The 22,266-nt window shown below is 36.2% G+C and overlaps 1 protein-coding gene across 4 annotated transcripts in view; it reads left to right on the forward strand.

Moving 5' to 3' along the window:
* Positions 1-22,266, forward strand: part of NCOA2 (nuclear receptor coactivator 2) — a 265,072-nt gene that overhangs the window by 67,231 nt on the left and 175,575 nt on the right. For all 4 annotated transcript variants that reach the window (XM_069465528.1, XM_069465526.1, XM_069465529.1 and 1 more), the window contains exon 2: positions 21,878-21,934. The gene's annotated coding sequence lies outside the window, so the exon portion shown is untranslated. The remainder of the gene's footprint in view (positions 1-21,877; positions 21,935-22,266) is intronic.

A 22,266-nucleotide genomic window follows, 5' to 3' on the forward strand; every position in this document is an offset into this window, starting at 1 on the left:
TGAGGGTTGGGGAAAAATAGCTTAGAGTTACAGTGTGTTTAAGAGTAACCTCCATGATGGTCAAGTGCACTTCACTAGCTTTTGAGCTTAAAATCTTCAACAGGGGATTGCTGGAGGCAGTGACCAACAATCTTCATGATTCCTCATACATAAGTAACATTAGAAATTAAAATCTTCCTATCAGTTTTCCTCATGGCAACCTTCCTTACTGCATATTTTATAAAAGACATGTCTTCCAAATTACTTTAAGTTCTCTGTATAATTCTAGGAATCACAGCTGGTTCTCTCTGTGTGTGTGTGTGTGTGTGTGTGTGTATACATGTGTGTTTGTGCATGTGTGTGATAAGTACAAAGGTCAGTAATCCATGGCTTTATTTGTATTAATTTTATTACTGTCACTATTTTCAACTAACAGGGAAATGGCTATATCTTTTCACATGTATGTGCTAGAACTTATAATAAATAATAGGGGTAAGAATATATGTACTTTATATACAGACTTATATGTATGTGCTATTGACTTTATTAAGGGTAAGAGCATGTGTACTTTATGTGCATATATATATATATACAGCTTCCCAGTTTGTATTATATGTACTAGGCTGCTTTGGAAATAGTACTACATTGAACCAAATCCATGGGTACTAGGAACAGTTGGGAAGAGTATTGTTAAGAACTATAGCAGTTTTGGTGGAAGTCTGTTAAGCCTTAACCAAGTATTTTAGGCTTGTCTTGCCCTTTAGGAAGTGAGGAGTAGTATAGGCCTGGTGGCCTCATTTGAGCCTGTCTCTGCTATTAGAATGGTAGGTGTGTCCCACCGCAAGAACAGTCAGCTGCTTAGGATGTTAGTGGTAATGGCCTCCATTTATGAGGTGATGAGGTTAGAGATGATGAAGCTTTGGGCAGAATGATCAGAATGCCAGAGGAAAGCTAAGTCCCATTTTAACCTTTATAAAGAATAGACCTGACCTTTTTTTTTTTTTTTTTTTGAGACAGAGTCCCACTCTGTCACCCTGGGTAGAGTGCAATGGCATGATCATAGCTCACAGCAACCTCAAGCTCCCGGGCTCAAGGGATCCTCTTGCCTCAGCCTCCCGAGTAGCTGGGACTACAGGCATGGGTTAACTTTTTCTATTTTTGGTAGAGACAGGGGTGGGGGTGGGGAGGTCTTGCTCTTATTCAGGCTGGTCCTAAGCTCCTGAGCTCAAGGAACCCTCCCGCCTTGGCCTCCCAGAGTGCTAGGATTACAGGTGTGAGCCACCGGGCTCAGCCAACCTGACTCTCAAATAAAAAGTAGAAGCAAAAACTGCAGTTAAGATGTCATTTTTTTGGCCAGGCCCGGTGGTTCATGCCTGTAATCCTAGCACTCTGGGAGGCTGAGGCGGGCGGATTGTTTGAGCTCAGGAGTTAGAGGCCAGCCTGAGCAAGAGCGAGACCCCGTCTCTACTAAAAATAGAAAGAAATTGTATGGACAGCTAAAGATATATATAGAAAAAATTAGCCAGGTATAGTGGCATATGGCTGTAGTCCCAGGTACTTGGGAGGCTGAGGCAGGAGGATTGCTGGAGCCCAGGAGTTTGAGGTTGCTGTGAGCGAGGCTGATGCCATGGCACTCTAGCCTGGGCAACAGAGTGAGACTCTGTCTCAAAAAAAAAAAAAAAAAAAAAAAGTCATTTTTTTCTAATCCTATCAAATTAGTAAAATGAGTGAGTGAATGAATGAGAAACTGCCTGTTGTTAATTAGGTTGTTATTAAAAGATCATTTACAGCAGCTAGTCTACCATGTAAATTGCTACAACTTTTCTGAAAATACTTTGGCTTTATATATCAAAAGCCTTACATCTGAGCATATCTTTTTTTTTCCTTGTGACAGAGTCTTGCTCTGTTGCCCTGGGTAGAGTGCAGAGGCATCATCCATAGCTCACTGCAACCTTAAACTCATGGGCTCAAGTGATCCTCTTGTGTCCCAGTTGCTGGGCCTGGAATAGGTGGGACTACAGGCCCCCTCCATCATGCCCAGCTAATTTGTCTATTTTTAGTAGAGACGGGGTCTTGCTTTTCTTCAGGCTGGTCTCGAACTCCTGAGCTCAAGCGATCTTCCTGCCTCAGCCTCCCAGAGTGCTAGGATTACAGGCGTAAGCCACCACGCCTGGCCTGAGCATATATTTTGACCTAGCAATACCTAGGAAATAATTATATATTCAGATGAAGACTTACATGCCACGATTTCTATCATATGTTTTCTGTAAACGGTGAAACTGAACAACAGGGAAGAAATGGTTATGTAAATGATACCATATTCTTATGATAGAAATCACAGTAATAGCAAGGAAAATAGCTGAGTAGTAAATGGTCATAAAGAATCATATTTAATCATGTTTAAAGATATGGATAGGAAAACATCTGAAAGAAATAAACTAAATGACAATATTAGCTAAAATATTAACAGGTGTTAATTTATGGGTGGTAGTGACGGTGGTGAAACATTTCCCCCTCTCTTGTACTTTTTTCTGTTTTACAAATTTTCCACAGTGGAACAATGGCCAGCTTACTTTAAGACCATGAATCCTAGCTATATGTATGTCAGTCTTGGAAAAATGGAATCCTTTATTATTTAAGACAGATTTGCAGAGGGAGAGAAAAACTAGTTGCAGAGCCAGTTAGAGTGGTATTGTGGGACCAGTCATGGGAATAGGGTGGGGCTGGGTGTAGGAAGTAGGACCCTACAGGCTCAGGGAAGCATGTTCATTCCCAGTGAAAATCAGGATCATCCTGCAAATACTATGGTAACTTACCATATAATATTGAATAGTTGCGTGTACATATGCATATTATTCTTTAAATTTTGGACCTTTTCAAACTAGGAAATTGTATCTGTAACAATACACATAATAGGCTCTTTCTAAGGTACAGAAAGGTTAAAGATAGTTTGGTATTTGTTGTGAGACAATGTTATAACTATATAATCAGCAATCTGATTTATCTATTATTTATAGAGACTTAGTTGTAGTAATAAATTAAGTATCCCCAGGCAATGATCCCCCGTTCCCCGCCCCATTGAATAATTATCAAAGGTCTTAATGTATCAAATAATCATTTTTAAAATTTTGTTAAATTTCCAGATAAGGCTTTAGCATGCTTAATGTCAGTAACCTTTTTGAAGTTTGCTAATTTTATTCTTTTCCTACCCCAGATAATTTGCTTTTCACTGTGAAAATTACTTACATTTCATCCCGGGTTGATGTGCTTTCTTACTGTTGCTTCATTTAATATCCAAATTGTAATTTATAACTGCCTCTCATCTATTAGTCATCCATAATATTGTTTCTTGTTTTTAAGACAGCAACACTTACTGATTCAAAGAAGCTCTTCTAAATAACATCATTTGTCCATCAACCACCCTGCATAACCATCTTTAGCTAACCATTATACTAGAAAATATTATTATACATTTCCCCACCTTTTTATTTAATTTCCTTGTTTCTTTATTTTATGTAGATGCTGTACTCTTGGAGAGCAGGGATTATATTTGATCATTGATGTATGTGCCAAGTTTCCATTATACAACTATATACTCAGTGGACTCAATACTCACTCACTGACTAGCTGTTGAAAAATTTAATACAGCCTCCGTAAGTGTTTAGCATAGCCTGAGTAGTTTATATATTAGTTAAATCTGACTCAGTAATTGGCAGACCTAGTGTTTCAAGTAATGATGGAATACCTGGTTGGCTGTCTTTAATGTCAAGATAGTGCCTGATAGAAGAGTCTTATGCCAAGGCCTAACTTGTGTATGACAGAAGATGCTATCTGGACTTTGTAGAACCCAGAATACAAGTCTAAAAATATCTTTTAAAACAAATTCTATGAAATATTTCTGAAGGTCCTGAGCATTACACATTTATTTTGGTTAAATTAGTAGGTGTTGGTTGATCTCTGCAACTTTAACAATGATTATAGTAATTGCTGCTATTATGAAGCATATATAGGCCAGACCCTTCTGTAGTATACTTTATATACATTTTAAGATTTATTCTTTTAAAAACTCAATAAGGTATTACTCCCAATATTTACAATTGAAGAAGCTAAGGCCAAATGAGGTTAATTAACTTGCCCAGGATCACATGCATGGTAAATGGCAGAAGTCAATATATGAGTTGTGGTTTGTTAAATTCCAAAATTTATGTGAATTTTACCTCCTAATACCTATCAGGTATGGTTGCTGGAGAAGGAACTGTGCTGAAATCCAAATATTGGTGCTGGCTGTTAGCATTTTGAATAATACTTGTAAATACTCATATTGCCCTTAATAGTATTACTTATAATCATACAATAACTGATGTCTTGCTTACATATTAATAGAAATCTATAATTTTCTGTACTTGGAATGAATACTGCTTTCTAAGTGAAAAGGAAGCTCATACCATTTATCTATGCCACATTATAATAATTGTTAATGTTTATTTTAAATATATTTATAACTCTTTCTAATAGTGGACTAATATTAATAGTCTTGATTAAGACCTACACATATAATAACTTTGTTGAAAGAAGCGGATTTCTTTAAGAACCATGCCAAAAACATTGAGTTATAGATTATCAGTGTACCTTAGATTTAATGGTAAACATGATGAGTTTCTTAGTGTTATATTTAGGTGATGTGATAAAATAAATAACTTACTGGCAGTTTGTAGATAGTTTTATTTATTTAGTCATTTTACCAAAAAAACCAAAATAAAAACAGGTCAGTTGGTGGCTCATGCCTGTAATCCTAGCCTACCACCCGTGGAGGTTGAGGCAGGAGGATTGCTTGAGCTCAGGAGTTCAGGACCAGCCTGAGCAACAGCGAGACCCATTTCTACTAAAAATAGAAAAATTAACTGGGCGTCATAGTTCACACATGTAGTCTCAGCTACTTGGGAGGCTGAGGCAGGAGAATAGCTTGAGCCCAGAAGTTTGAGATTCCAGTGAGCTAGGCTGACGTCACTGCACTCTACCCAGCGTGACAGAGTGAGACTCTGTCACAAAACAAAACAAAACAAATACAAAAAAGGAAACAACCAGAAGAGCTATCTTATATAACTTGGCAAAGCATTACCTAGGAATCAAGTTTGTAAGTATATTCTACCAAAAAAAGAAAGCATTTCTCTTGTAGCAATAGAAAACTTCAAACTTCATAGGAAAACAATGTTGTTTTGCTTCCTGTTTGGTGAAGAATGTCTTAGTAAGACTACTTCCTTTCTGAGGAAGAAATGGATGTCACATATCCTGCTCTTCAGGTGCCTATGCAGATTTCCTTTGGATGAGTAATGTCTTTTTAAAAAATGTATTGCAAATTGACAATTTATATAATAATTGTTTATATTTGTGGGCTACAAATATGATTCAAGAATATAATATGGAATAATTAAATCAAATTCATTAACATATTCATCACTTAACAAACTTAATTTTTTGTGGTGAGAACATTTGAAATGTACTCTTCTAGGCATTTTGAAGTGTGCAACGCACTACTCACCAATGCTGTATAATAGATGTCCCCCTCCCCATAAAAAACAAAACAAAAACAAAACACCAACGAACTTGGGGCTTTCCGGGGACCCAGCTGTAAATCCCAAGGTTATTCTGACATCAGAAAAGACTTAATTTATAATTTGATATTGGGAAGTTTGTCAAATATCAAAGTTTTAAAACAATCAAAGTAGGATCACAGGTTATTGTGAAACAATATTCATTCAACTAGATTGATAATTAAAAGACTTCAAAGGCAAATATAGAAAGTTATAGTTGTTGATAAAACCTTACCTTTTTAATAGACAGGACTCAGTTTTCTTATTTCAGAGACCTACCAAGACAACATTATGCTCAAGAAATCATCCTGATAAACTATAGAATCTTTGTTTCCTAGGCCAATTACTTAAAAGGTAACAAGAAACTTTTCACTATTTCTTACTAAGAGCAGATACTCTAAGAAAACCTCATTATTGTAACAGAGAGGATCAAATTCTAGTTTTGTATCAGTGTACTTTTCATATTAATGCTTGATTTTTCAGAAAAACAGAATTTTCTTGTAATTTTGGCCAGCTTGATGACACTAAATTCCTTTTCCCAAGATTCATCTTCCACAAACCTCCTGTAACCCTTCTTATATTTTTTCTGTTATTTGTCCTATATGTTTTCTCTTTCTTACATTGAAACAACGAGTCATTCTACTTTAGGACAAAAATTACTCTTTTCCCTGCATAAAAAACACATCTTCCAAGTGAGCATTACTTACCAAGACACATTTTAACTTTCCTCGCATTAGGAGTTTTTTCTCTATTATTTCCAATTTTAATTACCATGTACTAATTAGAATTTTTAACTCTTAGTAACCTTAATTTCTAGTGAAAATATAATACTTTAAACTTACATTCAGAAATTTATATTTCAGCATTTTAACTAAGAGGTGACTCAGACATTTCTTGAATATCTGTTACTTAATTTAGCATAATACAACTTTAAGATTTCAAGTTACTGAAAAAGAATTTTAGAACTATGAAAAGTTCATTTATAAACATTTATTCACATTCACTTAGTTTATTTGTTCTTAACAAGTATGTTTGAATTGCTCATTGAAAACAAAGCAAGCCATCACCTTAAAATCATTTTTGACAAATCCAGAAATTATCAAAACTATCACAGAAACAAAGAAATTAAAAAACTAAACATGGTTTTCCCTTTTCCTTTTTATTTCCATGACTGACATGCATCAAGCAATTTATTTTCATTGTATATTCTGCTCATAGGTTGGATTTATAGTTCTATGACCTTAATATCTAGGAGATAACAAGGTTGTTTGGTAAATCTAGGTAAAAAAGAAAAGTATGTTTGCATTATAATTAATGCTGTCAATTCTGAAGACATTCTTATTTTTATTTTACCAACAATTTTAAAACTAGTGTTATTTCTAAAAGATTATGCCGGACTATATGAACTAAAAGGCATTAGAGTTAGTTCTATTTTTCTGAAAGAATACCTGATTTATTTAAGTGCTTATTTTTTTTCTTTAAGCCAATTTAATAGAGCCCTTTATAAATTGTGGCAATATCATTCAATTTAGAAAAATATCACATATACGTAACATACATCTCATTTATAGACATATGTAAACATACAGACAGAAGTAGATCTTAGAGTTTTCGTTAAGATTTTTCACTTGCCAATTTTATAAAAGTTTCTCTCCCCTTTCTGACTCTCAGTCTTTCAATTACTTGTCCAATTGTTCTAATCAGTTGTTGGCCAGGTGGCCCTAAATTTGTACTTCCAAACTGTGAAAAAGTTATATCTCAAAGGCACTGAGAAAGAATGCAAGTGTGTTTTGTTTTTGTTTTTGTTTTTGTTTTTGTTTTTGAGACAGAGTCTCACTCTGTTGCCCGGGCTAGAGTGCCGTAGCATCAGCCTAGCTCACAGCAACCTCAAACTCCTGGGCTTAAGCGATCCTACTGCCTCAGCCTCCCGAGTAGCTGGGACTACAGGCATGCGCCACCATGCCCGGCTAATTTTTTCTCTGTATATTTTTAGTTGTCCATATAATTTCTTTCTATTTTTAGTAGAGATGGGCGGGGGGAATGGTCTCGCTCTTGCTCAAGCTGGCCTCGAACTCCTGAACTCGAACGATCCACCTTCCTCAGCCTCCCGGGAGTGCTAGGATTACAGGCATGAGGCACCGTGCCTGCCCTTGTTTTTGATTTTTAAGCCAAGAAAGAGCTTCCGGCTTGTTGCCTGTTCTCAGAGGCGTAGAGGCTGTGGAGTAAATTTTAGGTCTGAATGTCCTCAAAGCTCATCTGGGTTGACAAAACATCCATTTCTGCTAAAACTGGATTTGATGCATTTTCCTCTGATTTGGTCTTGAGTTTTCTTTCTTGAGTGTGACTATAAACTCTAATACTGCCCTGATGGGTCTAACAAGATAGGCGGAGCCCTGACCAGGTGGAGAATTAGGTTTGGGTGTGCCAATCAGGTGAGACACAGAGGAGGTTTCAGTAATGGATGCCCAGGCAACAACAAATTCATAGGAATTCACTTCAGGGTTTTACAAGGAAGAACTCAGGTGAGCCTAGGAGAAAATTCAGAAGGCTTTTCAATTTAGCTTGTGTTTCTTAACTGGCTTACTGAGTTCAGGGTGGAGCCCGCTAACAAATAGGGCCAAAAAAGCATTTTGTGTGGCTAGACTTTGCATGGAAAAAAAAGGAAACCTGCTTGACCTAAGGACCTGACTTTTATAAACTCTTTATATCTAAGTTTCTTTTTGCCTTCGTGGTTAGATAGTATTAATAACTAAGTTAAAGGAATGGGAGATTTAATTTAAAAAAAAAAAAAATCAGTCCCTTAAGCTTTTCATTTGCCTAGAAGGAAATGTCACAGGGTTGGGTCCTGTAATGTTTCCACAGTATACCCTGTTGTGTGGACATTTTCTGGAGGCTGTCTAGCCTTTCCTCTTGTGTGGTTGTCTAATATTTCAGTGTTGGGTACTCTGATAGCTCTGAAGTTCCCGAACCATGCCCACCAGTCAGGTTGTGTCTTTGGCACCAAGATCCTCTTGACTAAGCCAATGATTTCCCCCTACCTAAATGTGCAAGAAAAAGAAATGAAGACAGATGTGTTGGTGCACCAGTAGTCTTCGCTACTTAGGAGGCTGAGGTGAGACCCTATCTCCACCCCCCCAGAAACAACAACAACAACAACAACAACAACAAAACAGAGGGTAGAACCCAATTCCTGAGAATTCTGAAAGCTGGAGTTCACGCCTTCTGCAGTAGTAACCAGTTACTGCAACCACTATCAGTTGCCTTTAAAACTGCAGCTCTTGCCAGTGACTAGTCAGCCACCACAAATCCCAAGAGGTCATATGTTCTGTCACTGTGCAAATTAACCCTTGGTACCCACACCAAGGTCATGTGCTCTCACAGCACAAACTAACTCCGGCTCAGGGCTCTCAATGAAAAGAGAGCAGAGACTTTACAGCCCTTGGGGCTTTGTGGGGAAGACAGGGGACTGCAAGAGAAGGTAGTCATGCCTCTCCTGGGCTCTTCAAGGGTTCCTGGGAGTCCACAGCAGTGCCCTTCAGATCCTTTTTGACCCAGAACTGTCAAAAGACAGAATTACAACGAATTTGGTTATAGATCTGATTGACTTTTATTTTAGATTAGTGCAGCTGTATTCTACAAAATAGAATGAGATTGCACCGGGCAATAACCGAACAGTGTGTTTTCTAAGATGGGAACAAGGAAACAGAACAATAGAAAGAAAAACTGATTGGAAAACTTCAGTTTACTTTTTTGTAAGGGTTGAAGCAGAAGAGACTTCCTTATTGCACTGACTCAGGATGACTGGGACCTCCTGGTTTCAGGAGAAACTGGTCTATTTTGGGATCTATCTGCTTCTTTAAAGTTTCAGTTTGATGATCTGGTGTTTAGCATGAGTGACTCCATTTTGGTTTGGAATGGTCTGTTGGGGCCTATTGCAGGAGCTCAGTCCAAAACAATGGCTTCCCATAATTTTTGTTTAACAATACCCAGAAGTGGGATTGCTGGATCTGGATGAGTAATTTCTTGAATGATCTGGAAACAAAACCAGAGTGCTGCTTTAGAGCGTTCTATGGGGATTGAGATGAAGGGTTTGGGACTTGTGTAGGAAGGTGTCTGGCTTCTTGGAGTTGGTCAAGGTAGTTTCATAGGGGACACTCCCAGGGCTTGGTAAAATATGGTGCCTTTAAACCAGCTCATTAAGCAAGCCTTGGGCCCTTGTAAACCAAGTTGAGTCTCCAAATCTAATATGAAGCTTTCTTTTCAACCATGTTGTGCTTTGATTTTGAGAGGAAACTAGACTCTAATGTGCACACAAACATAGTTTATTTACCAAGAGCAGATTTGACTCTAGGCATACCCTCTGTATTGTTTCTGAAGGTGGTGCTGCATTCTCCTCATGTGTCGTGTGGATGACTCTCCCTAGAAAGCATGTAGTGAGATACTTAGGACGTTTCATTACTACCTAAGTAAGGAGGCCCAGGTTCAAAGCCGTGCTTCTTTAGGATTTTTCTATAAAAGTTCAAATCATCTATTTAATTTAGTTTCTGACCTATAATGTTTTACCCCAGCAGGGCAGTGTTTTATCAGAATCAGAGTAGGGCTCGATTCAGTCCTGAGCCCTTCTCATTTCCCTTACTGTCTTGTTACTGGCCAGAAAGCTTTCAAGGCCGCCAGCTGTGTGGCCTGTTTGAGAGCTCTAGGCTTTGGATGAGGCTTGTGGCAGGAATGTGGGTTTGCCCTATTAGTGTTGCAAAATCTTTCTTATGTAGAGAGTTGTACTTTACTCCTGCCTCCTATAGTCTGGTTTCAGATTATTTTTCTTGTGGTTTTGGTTTGTGAGTGTCCTCATGGCTTTCTTTTCCTTTCTTTCTTTCCATTCCTTCACTCAGTGAAGAAGGGGATAATCATAAGATACTTCTGTATTTGTTTATATTGTCAGGTTATGTAGGCAAGCCTCCCTGTCTTATGTAATATAAAGTCAGGATAGTTAAAATGTGGAATCATCGGGTTTAACTTTACTAACAATTCTTTAATTGTTTTGGTATTAAATATAACTATTAATAATATAGTTATAATTTAGAAGGTGTGGACATTAAGGAATTTACCTGTAATGGCAGCATTCTTATGTAACCACTTGTAGTGTTATAAGTGTATTTTCTTTTAGGTCTCTAAGAAGTTATTCTGTTTGTTTTGTTTTTCAAGTGCTTTTACTGGGAATGAAATTCATAGGTTGAAATTTTACCTCTTATCACCGGCCCTTCCTTTTCTTTAGAGATGTTGAATGCCCAAAGAGATAGCCAGAAGGAAAGAGGAGTAAATCAAAGATGGAATGACTTTTGTATCTTCAACAAGCTAGATGGACATTTACAATGAGTGTCAAGTATCTTACCTGATTTCTGTAGGACATAGTCAAGAAGTGATTGTGAAGCCCAGTGCATTGCCCTCATCAGCTCTCCAAAACTTCTTTACCTTCCAGTACTTTACTGAACATGTTGGTGATTTAGGACACTCAAATAAATGAGAAGACTCAGATGTGTAGGAGTGAGTTGTGATCTCCATCCACATCATTGTTTAACATTTCTACTCTCCTGTTAGATAAAATGAATAAGTTTGGGGAAAGGTCCTCTAGAAAGCATTGATTACAGATGACAGCTGTATTTCTGTTGTAGGCCTTAAGAGAACACTCTTAAATTCTCAAAGTTATAAAACATGTCAGTCATTATCTAGTTTAGCAAGATAACACATATAATAGTAGTTTTAATACTCTAAAAAAAAGCATAACAATTGATGAAAAACAGTTTCAGAATGCCTAAATGTCAGGCTTTTCCTTTAGACTTATTTTTTAAAATTATATTTCACAGCTAGGAAGTGAATGTTGCTTGGTTTCATATTTAAAGAGCATTTCAGAACACTTAGCAGTGTTGCAGGGTTTTTGTTCCATTTAACAATCTGCATAATGTGTATTTCTTCAGTTAATTACTCTTGTGCAGGCATATTACGTCATGGAGTTTGGGTAATAGAGATGGTAGTTTCATCTTTTTAATGTGACCTTCTGAAAAATGCTGTTTGCTATTGTTTTCTTAAGTGGTTTTAGACTTGCATTATTCCTTAACCTAAAGAGTCTAAACTCTTTTGTAGAGAGGTCACTTTATCTAATTTTACTCTGTAGCTGGAAATAGGATAGCTACAGGGTGGTTAAGCATACTATATACTTTGATACCTTTATGTGAGTCTTTTTGTGGTAGTCTGTAATTTATTTTAAAACACAACTGGTTCATATATTATGGAAAAGGAAGTTGCTTTTGCAATTTATTTTGTATCGGAGAACTGTTTATAGGCTGGATAACAGAATCACCTTCTAAAGTGTAAAGTATATATAATAGAGAAGGGGAAGCAGAGGAGGGAGAAATTTGTACAAACATTTTAAGAATTAGGAAGTAACTGAAATATCTAAAATCTTCTAGCCAACACTGACTGCTTCTATTCCTAAAAAAAATTCTGATACACCTTTAAAATGTATATATAACTTATTCTGCTATAATGTCGTCCCTTTTTAAAAAGAAATTTGATTTGTGAATGACATAAGCATTAAATTTCATACGTATGAGGGGAAGGGTGAGGTTTGAGACTAGAACCCACAATCTCTTATTTTCTCAAAATAACTCTTTTAAGCCTACTGAGTTACCACTATTACCAGTGACAAGTCATACCTCTTTGCCTGAAGTGGTAAGTTATACCACTTCTAAAATACCATTACTAAAAACAGCTCAAGTTTCTAAGGAGCCTTACATTTTCAGAAGCATTTGAAAGTATTTTTGGACTTGCCAAACATTATTAGTTAGAAGTGTAAAGAAAGTGTATTTGGTTAATTTGTATTAGGGAACTCAGTTGTCTGGAGGAAGAGTGAGAAATGTTGTCCAATTCCTTTGAGGCATAAATAAATTCATCTAGTGTTATAAAATCATGAGCACAAGAGAAATTCAGATTAGCTAATTAGTCTTTGCCTCATAGTTTGCTATTTTATAAATAGGGCAAAAACCACACTTGCAATTACTTCCGTGTTAAGGGTAGGTTAACTGGGGCTCAATGATTAAGCATTGTGACTTGCCCTGTAAATGTTTGCTCCCAATTTTAGACACAAATTCTTATAATAGCTTAAGATTCAAGCTATGGTTCAAATGTTATTTCTCTGATGAACATTTCCCCGCAGTTACCTGTCTTTGCTAATATGTATTCAAAGTGTGCACTTCATTTGAATTGAGGTGTCCTCTCAGATTTTTTAGTATCAGTTCTGGGTATGTGATTTAGCATGACTATTAGAGGAAACCTTTTAATATGATGTCATTTGTGTCACTGAGAGTACACTTTAAGATTATGAGACAATTTTTTATCATAGTTCTATATTTCAGGTTGCTATTGATTGTAAAGTACAGCATTGGATTAATAACTTTTCAAGGAAAAAAAGAATACTGTCATGTTAAATGTACAAATTGTAAGATAATTTACCTTTTCAGAAAATGTGAAAATGGATATGTTTGGGAAGGGAAAACTATAATAATTTTGTTTCTTATTTAGGAAATGATCATCTTTTAAAAATATATAAAAGTATTTTCCAAGATGATTTTGTTCATTGAAACAAAAATGCTTTAGAACGACAATTGGTATTTTTTTAAAAGTCTGGGATGTGTATCATCAATCAACAAATTTGTGAAGAGCTACATTAAACTAAAAAGCTTATGTTCATTATTAATCTACAAATATTCCCAAACTTATTTTCCCATAGACTCCCTTTTACCTCCAAGGAATATATACTGATTTAGGAAATCTTGATTAGATGGTAACATTTTTTAAAAATTGTAGATGGTAGTATTTTGATAACATGTTAAGCCACTGGGATTTCTTATTCTAGTAATCTTGAAAGTAATTTTGAGCTATAAAGGCCTAAAATTGTGTTATATTAGGGAATTTAAGACATATGACATTGTGATTTGAAGAAGTGATGTATTCATTTAAAAATAACACCATTTTTTTCTTTCTTACTGGCATATAATTTATTTTGTAGGTCTTATGGATTTAAAAGTACTTTTTGCTGGAAATTTCTTGTGTGAGCACTGAGCTGAAGTCAGAGGATCTGATTTCCAGGTTTTTGTTGACTGATTGACTAAAGTTAATCAAGTCACATAATGTCACCGAACCTCCCTTTTGGCATTTTCATAATACACATCATCATTACAGGCCAACCTATCTCACAGAGCTGTAAGATAAAACAAGAGAAAAGTAGTCTATCTCTAGGTATTTGAAACTTATAAAGTACTTAGTGGAAGATTAAGAAAATAATTGTACCTTAATTAAGCAAATGAAGATGTGGATGCCTTAAAACCTTACTGGTGTAGATTAATGGCTCTTTATTTGAGGGTGGAATTTTTTAGAGCTAAACAGGAATTTAGCCTCTTTGAGGAAACAAAGGACTAGACATGTTAAGTCATTGGCCTTGATTCTCAGGGAGATCTAGGAGGATCTCCTGAGCACGCTCTGATGCCGTGCTGGTTTCTTGACCAGTCTAGAAGGGAAAGAACAGTGAGCTGTTAAGTCAGATATTCTTGAGTATCTTCTTCCCAGACATTGTTACTTTTTATAATGGAATGTTAGTATTATCAGTTTTAAGTTCCCAATCATATTCTTGTTCAGAACTCTGTTTTGACTTTTATAGAATATTTTGGATAAAATATTAATAAGTTTCTTTTTAGCAATGAGAATTTTTTTCTTCTTTTGTGTCATATTTTAAAAAAGAAATTCTGACAAATTACCATGTAATGTGCTAAAATTGAAATTAGTAGAGAAAAGATAAACCAGAAGCCAGTGTATATATAATTGAGGCTATTGTTTCATTGTCACCTGTACTGTTTTGACCTTTAGAGCACATACACACACCCTGACCACTACACCTCTTTAAATGTTTTTAAGGGAAAATGAAAAGGACAGGTATGTTTCTTTGTGACCTCTTTTGAAAATGTTATCCTTTTTTCTTTGCTTCAAGTACTAATATTACTGAGACAGAAAATAGCATTGCTTATTTTTATTGGCCACATTAAAAAAAAAATAACTGGGAAATAAATGTGTTATCAGCCAACAAACACTTGTTGAATACCTTCTACAGAGGCATGCCAGGTGCTGATGATTTTAAGATATGTTATACTATGGTCTATTGTCCAACAAGAGACCAGAAACATATTTATTTACTTTTTTGTTCTTTTACAATGTGAGATCAAACATTTCCTTGTATTTAAAAATACCTGATAGAATAATTTTCTCTATTTGTGTTCTTTTTGGCATCATATGAGAATTGAATAGAGAAATGCTGCAAATAGAAAGGTGTGAATAATTTTAGAGCCCCGAGGATGATATTATGAAAGGTTAAATTGTCTACACTTTAATAAAAAAAAGCAGTTAAAAATTATTTTAGTCACTGGAATACTGTGTTTGTTTAAACTGTAGCACACCTAGACAGAAATAAATCTTGTTAAAACAACAGCTTACTCCTGACCTTATTTGCTTTCCCCATTTTGGGTTCTAGAATTTTGACTGTAGTAAAGTAGAAAAGGTCTAACTAGGCATATTTCTAATGGTATCTTTAACCTGATACTTTATGAAGAAAAACTAAAAAGGATTAGTTACATGTACCTTGAATTTATGCTCTGAAATGAGAACCCATACATTTTATTAAATACTACAGTTAAGTAAAGCACGTTTAGACGCAACAGACTACAAGTGACCTTTTGTGGGATTTTGATTCGGTGTTCACTTCCTTCTCATAGAGGAACTGAAACCCTGGATCACTGTAAGAGATTCTTCTATGTTTTAATTTGATCTGAATTGTGGGGTATGTCATGAAAGGCTAGCTATTTTTGTGAAAACAAAATTTGAAAGTAATGTATATAGGAAGACACTACTGTGATATATAATACTTCATAGTCTGTAAGGTTCCTTGATGACCTTTTTTTTTTAAAACCATTATATTCCCAGAAACTGTATATATCCCTATTTACAAATCCTGGTACAGTAAATCTTTGTTGGATAAAGGAATGAATGGATTTATATTTATCCTTATGCATTGCAATCCTTTTTTGTGTCTGACGCCATTCTAGTTTCCAGTTAGTCTGCCTGAGACCTTTTTGCTTTAAAGTCCTATTGCTATTTATGAAAAGCCATTAGTTTTTTTTTTTTTTTTTTTTTTTTTTTGAGACAGAGTCTCACTCTGTTGCCCAGGCTAGAGTGAGTGCCGTGGCGTCAGCCTAGCTCACAGCAACCTCAAACTCCTGAGCTCAAGCGATCCTCCTGCCTCAGCCTCCCGAGTAGCTGGGACTACAGGCATGCACCACCATGCCCGGCTAATTTTTTCTCTATATATTTTTAGCTGTCCATATAATTTCTTTCTATTTTTAGTAGAGACAGGGTCTCGCTCTTGCTCGAGGCTGGTCTCGAACTCCTGAGCTCAAACGATCCGCCCACCTCGGCCTCCCAGAGTGCTAGGATTACAGGCGTGAGCCACCGCGCCCGGCCGAAAAGCCATTAGTTTTTATTCTGGTTATCTATTGCTTAAAACAATAATTTTTTATTAATCATGTCTCATGATTCTGTGGGTTAGGAATTTGGACAGGGAATAGCAGGGAGGGCTTGTCTCTCTTCTATGATGTCTGGAGTCCTGGCTGGAAAGACTAGGAACTCTTAGGGGCTATAACAGATGGATCTGGCTAGGAGTCTTGTTTTCTTTTTTCTGTATGTCCTCTCCACATGGCTCACTTGGGTTTCCTCCTAGTACGGTGGCCTCAAGGCAGTCAGACATAATGTCCCAGTGCAGGACACTAAGACTAAAGGTTTCAAGAGTCCCAGGGTTAAGCATCAAGGCTTAGACATCTCAGATGTCTCAGACTATCACTTCTGCTACACTCTGTTGGTCAAACCAATTCTAAGGCAATCCCAGTTTCAGGGGAGAGGGCAATTATATTTCATTTCTCAATGGGAGGAGTAGCAAAGAGTTTATTGCTGTCTTTAATCTTCTACAGTTTCTGTTCAGAGTTTCTGTTCTTTATGTATTACTTGTCATTTTTGTTATTATTAGGCTATGGTTTATTCTAGAATGTCTAGCAAAATAACTACTTCTAATTATTTAGGGACTTAACATAATGGCACCTATCTTCATTTCTCCATGTTGTAGTTTGTGGCCCCTCTGCCTGGCGTGCACTTTGTCCCACATGGGCTAGAGAGAGGGGGTGTTCAGTTTCTTTTGGTAGAAATAAGAACTTCTTGATTGGGACTGCATGCTCAAAATGAATTTTCCCTGTGGAATAGGAATTCCCAGAGGGAATACCTATACCTGTATATCTATAATATATCTATCTATGTATATATCCACACACACAACCATTTCATGAAAGACAGCTTGTAAGCTAGTTGTAGTAAGACATTATGATTTCTTGTACTATTAAAATTTTACCCCAAAATCGAGGGAACTGACATAGGATTCTCAAATTTAAAATTTTGTGAAGTCATGATATGTAAATGAAAATAACCATCTATTTACCACTGCTATTTCAGAAAATAAAAGGAAAACGTAACCCCATAACACAGTAAGTGCACAATCTAATAATAAAGGCAGATCTTCAAATTTAATAAAATTTAGTTTCATAGAAAATTACAGCACTACATTTTCCTCATTTAGGTTTAAACGTGTAAAAACTTTGTTCTCTAGCTATGTTTCAGAGATATATTTTGGGAACCTACACACTTTGTGACCCTTTTTAAAATTAATATTCCCTTTCCTATATTGAAATGATAATTGTCTTACTGTGCTCACACACTGCTGATAATGTGGCCTGTCTGCAGGAGGTGGGAATTGACCGACAGTCACTGGGGAAGTGGGGGCAGGGGGGCTTGGTGAAAAGGATCCTGCTGGTCTCTCTGAGGCTGTCTTTGAGGATGCTCCTAGGTAGTAGGGGTTAAAGGCTGCCCCTGCCTTTTGTAGACAGATTGGTCCACTCTCTTTTGTTACCCCAGAGTCTTAAGGTATTATATATACACAGTTGTGTGTCCTTTGACGATATCTGCTGAGAAATGCGTGGCCAAGAATATTCATCATTGTGTGAACATCATAGAGTGTCTGTACACAAACCTAGATGGTCTAGCTTACTACACACCTCGGCTGTGTGGTATAGCTAATTGCTCCTAAGCTACAACCCTATAGCATGTTTCTGTACTGAATACTGTAGGCAATTGTAAGTATTTGTGTAACTAAAATATCTAAACATGGAAAACATACAGTAAAAATAAGGCATTATAACCGTATCAGGCCACCTTGGGATATGTGGTGTGTCCTTGACCAAAACATTATATGGCCCATGACTGTATATCATACACAGTCTTGAAGAGTTTTACAGGTTTGTCTGCATCGTACCCAGGAATATAAAAGGAAGGGGTTCTAGGCTCATTTTGTGTCAGAGTAGTTGTTGCAATTAGGGAGAAAAACCTAAGGAGAAGGTGAATTTCTGAGGGGAATTCATAATCGAAAAGTTATCCACATTATTGGGAGAAGAACAGTGCAAATTCTGATGACAGCGTGTTTGGGCCTTCTCAGTTGGAGGGGGGTTGCAGATTGGTTATCATGGTTGCGTGTTCTAGTCTCTGTGGGGAGCTATTCCTGAGCCTTTTACCTCTGTTTGAGAAAGATTAATTTCTGCCAAGTAACTTATTTTTTTCTTTTTTCTGCTGGAATTCTATTAAGGACTACTGTGTGAATGTTTTACCTGTGCACCCTAATTAAAGCCCCAGGCCCTCTGCTGGAGTATTACTTAAAACCACTAGTCCAGCAGCAGGTAGTTATCTTACTCAGAGATGGATAAAACCCTATCCTTGCCCTCAAGGAGTTCACAGATAGAGGGGAAGATCCATTTTAGCATAAGGTAATGATAGCAATCCTTTGCACATGCTGTGTCCAAGTCCTTATTTCATATTCACTTGTCAACACTTCAGCCTTCTCCAGTCTGATTTATATCTTGATCTCTCCAATGAAGCTGTTCTTGTAAAGGGCACCAGTAAGTTCTGGTTGCTAAATCAAGTAAAAACTTTAATTCTCCATGGCATTTGAACAAAGTTGACCACACTCTCCTTCCTGGAACTATCTTCTCCTCTGTAGTACTGTGGTCCCCAACTCCCTGTTAGGAACAGGGCCTCACAGCAGGAGCTGAGCAGTCAGAGAAAACACAGCTTCATCCGTATCTACAGCGTCACCACCTGAGCTCTGTGCACTCCCTGCCCCCTAATCCGTGGAAGAATTGTCTTCCTTGAAACTGGTCCCTGGTGCGAAAAAGGTTGGGGACAGCTGCTATAGTACTAGAGTTTGCAGGTCTTCCTCCTTGCCTCTTGGGTAATTTCTTCTCACTTTCCTTGGTTGATTCCTTTTCTACACAGTTTTTAATGCAGGAGTTCCTCAGGGTTTAGTCCCAGGCTCCCTCCCAGTCCTCCTTTCTTGATCTCTCCTGACCAAGAGATCCTACATTTCTGTGGATTCAAGATGCTGTTTTCAGGTTGATGACTCCAAATTTAATATCTTTAGTTCTGTTCCAAATTTGAACCTTATACATTCAACTACAAATATGAGATTAATTGTTTTTCTAGGTTTATCTCTGGGCAAGAATACTAGTCTTTGGAGAGTTACCATTTGCTTTGTTGTATTGGTTCTGACCATGGTAGAATGTGAAATAAGAAAATGAAAATTATTTATTAAACATTTTCATTAATTAAGGGTTATTGTCTGCAGTAGAGATATAGCCGTTTGAACAAAGAAAGAAAACATGAGCTTATTTGCAGTATATATAGAAATTAATTAGTTAATTTATAAATTCTTCTGTGGTCTAGATGCTTATTTTTAGCATCATCTACTTAATAATTGGGGAAGAGTTTGCATATATAGTATATATTCTTTGCACATTCTTTACATTATTAAGTCTTTTGCAGTGAAACTTTGGGAATGAAATTCTTTCCTTGAAACACATTCCCAGAGGGGCTTTGTGATGCTTACTTACGAGTGAGCTTTTATTACCTGTTCTGTTGCTTTGAATGACTACTGTTTTCCCTTAGTAACTTATAAAATGATAAAACAGTTTGTAATTTTGTATTTATAAGGTATTTTATTCATTTTGTTTAAAATGTTACTCCAAGATATGTGGTTGTTTGGAAATATCTTCATGTCTCATATATATTTTTCTCTAGCATGGGTGCACTGAAACTTTTGCCTCATGTTTTATTTGTGTATTAATAAAAGCTTGCTGAATAGTATAGAGCAAGCAGTAATAGTTTGTTATCATCATTCCTTTTAATATCACAAGTTTTAGCTCATGATTGTTGCATAGTATGATGTCCTAGAGCAAATTAGTTGTTGATATAGAATTATTTTTTTTTTTTTTGAGACAGAGTCTCTCTCTGTTGCCCAGGCTAGAGTGAGTGCCGTGGCGTCAGCCTAGCTCACAGCAACCTCAAACTCCTAAGCTCAAGCGATCCTACTGCCTCAGCCTCCCGAGTAGCTGGGACTACAGGCATGCGCCACTATGCCCGGCTAATTTTTTCTATATATATTTTTAGCTGTCCATATAATTTCTTTCTATTTTTTAGTAGAGATGGGGTCTCGCTCTTGCTCAGGCTGGTGTCGAACTCCTGAGCTCAAACGATCCGCCCACCTCGGCCTCCCAGAGTGCTAGGATTACAGGCGTGAGCCACCGCGCCCGGCCTGTATAGAATTATTTTTAACGGGCCTAAGTAGCCCAGCACAATGAATACATTTACCCTAGTACTGTTAGAAAGAATTGATGTCTCCTCTTACACAACAGTTTGTTGTATACTACTCACTGCCACTTGTGTAGAATCCATTTGTTTTACTTACTGTGATGACTTCTTCTTTGTATACAGATTTTTTGTTTTTCATGAATCATCTCTAGCTATATTTTATTATGTATGATGATCTCAAGACTGGTCAGGTCCTGGTAAAAATCAAAATGCAGTTTTTTCTATTTCTCTCTCCTTTAGCTCTCTTAGATTATGAAATCAGATTTTCTGGTGTCCTAGAAAAAATAGTAATTTGGATATTAAAGTAACTCTTTGTGCTATTAGGTTCTGCTTACTATCCTGAAGAGTAAAAAGGGCTCTTAAAAGAATTAATGCTGTTTTAAGTATGGTAGTGAATCCAAAGTGTAAATTATTACTGATTGGTGTCATCTGAAGGAAAAAAAAATCTAGTAGCTCAGTTGTGAAAACATTCTTTGAAGCTTATTAAATCTAATAGTATTTAATGGTTTAGAAAAAGAGAGACACATTTTCAGTACCACTCCTAGTAGCAATCAAGCAGTTTTTCTTGGATCTGTAAAATATACAAAAGTAGTAAACAGTAATATTATGTACAGTATCTGAAATGCATATTTTTTTATCTTCAAATTCCTCACTGTACATCTTGGAAACAAACTTCTTTGGTGCAGAGGAAGGATCAGAGAAAAAGCTACAGGGTTGCTTGCAGTTTAGCAGCCCTGTTATCTCAAAGACACAGACTGGGAAGAAACTTGACAAGCAGTTGCGCTCATTATTGAAAATATTCAATTCTTTCTTATTCACTTTTTCTCTTACAGATTGGTTTGGTTGTTATGTATAACATCATTTTTATTCCTGTAAAGACTTTTCTTAAAATAACAAATTATTCAATCACTTTTGTACTTCTTTTTTAAAACAGTTATTACATAGATTTTTGGTTCAACAATTTCAGGGCTTTTGGGTCCATACAGATAGACTGTAAATCAGGGCAAATTAAGATCAGTATGTGTAATTTATTTATTTATGTCTTGAACAAGCATTTACTGCCTGTTACAGTGTGTAGGCGCTGTGCTGGCCCTAGGAGTGCAGTATGTAAATGGCTTGCTAAGGCCTCCTGCCTTTACTCCGATTTTGGTCTGCTGGGAAAGGCTAGTGGTTAGATAAGCAGTTAAAAAAATTATAATGACAGGAACTCCAAATTTATGGGCACCTTATAATACCCAGTGAAATGTGGCCTTATATGTTTTACATTATCTTGTACCAGTAGAAGTAATACAGCAAGTCTACTTCTTCATTTACCACGCAGTTTAATGAAGAGATGCAATTAACGAATATTACTTATATATTGATGGCAGTTAACAAGTATTACTTGAAAACTGGTTTGCAAAAATCACATCTACTCTATGGAATTTAACAGGATCTCACATTATTCACGTGTTTGTTTGTTTATATTGTAGATTTCTCTTGGATTTGGTGAAAAATTTATAGATCTTCTGCACTGTGAACAGGCACAGGTGAGTTAAAGTTGAATCCTTTATATGGTAATATTTTGATTTTTAAGTAAAATCAAATATTTAAAAATTATTCTATTGTTTAGAAAATATGCAAATAAAATGAATGTAAATAAAATGTGTATTTGTCTACATTTCTTTTTATTATGAAAGCTTTTAATGAATGTGCTAGAAATGACATTTGAAGATAAAATGAACATATCTATTTACTGGTTATATATAGTATATATTTGGGAAGAGTTTACGTATACCATTGGATGAATTGATTATAATTTATTAGATTATCATTTCATAGCCTGGCAAAATGTTTACATTTATTTTTATATGCAAAATAT

Source organism: Eulemur rufifrons, chromosome 3 (genome assembly GCF_041146395.1).
Source record: "Eulemur rufifrons isolate Redbay chromosome 3, OSU_ERuf_1, whole genome shotgun sequence".
NCBI lineage: Eukaryota > Metazoa > Chordata > Mammalia > Primates > Lemuridae > Eulemur > Eulemur rufifrons.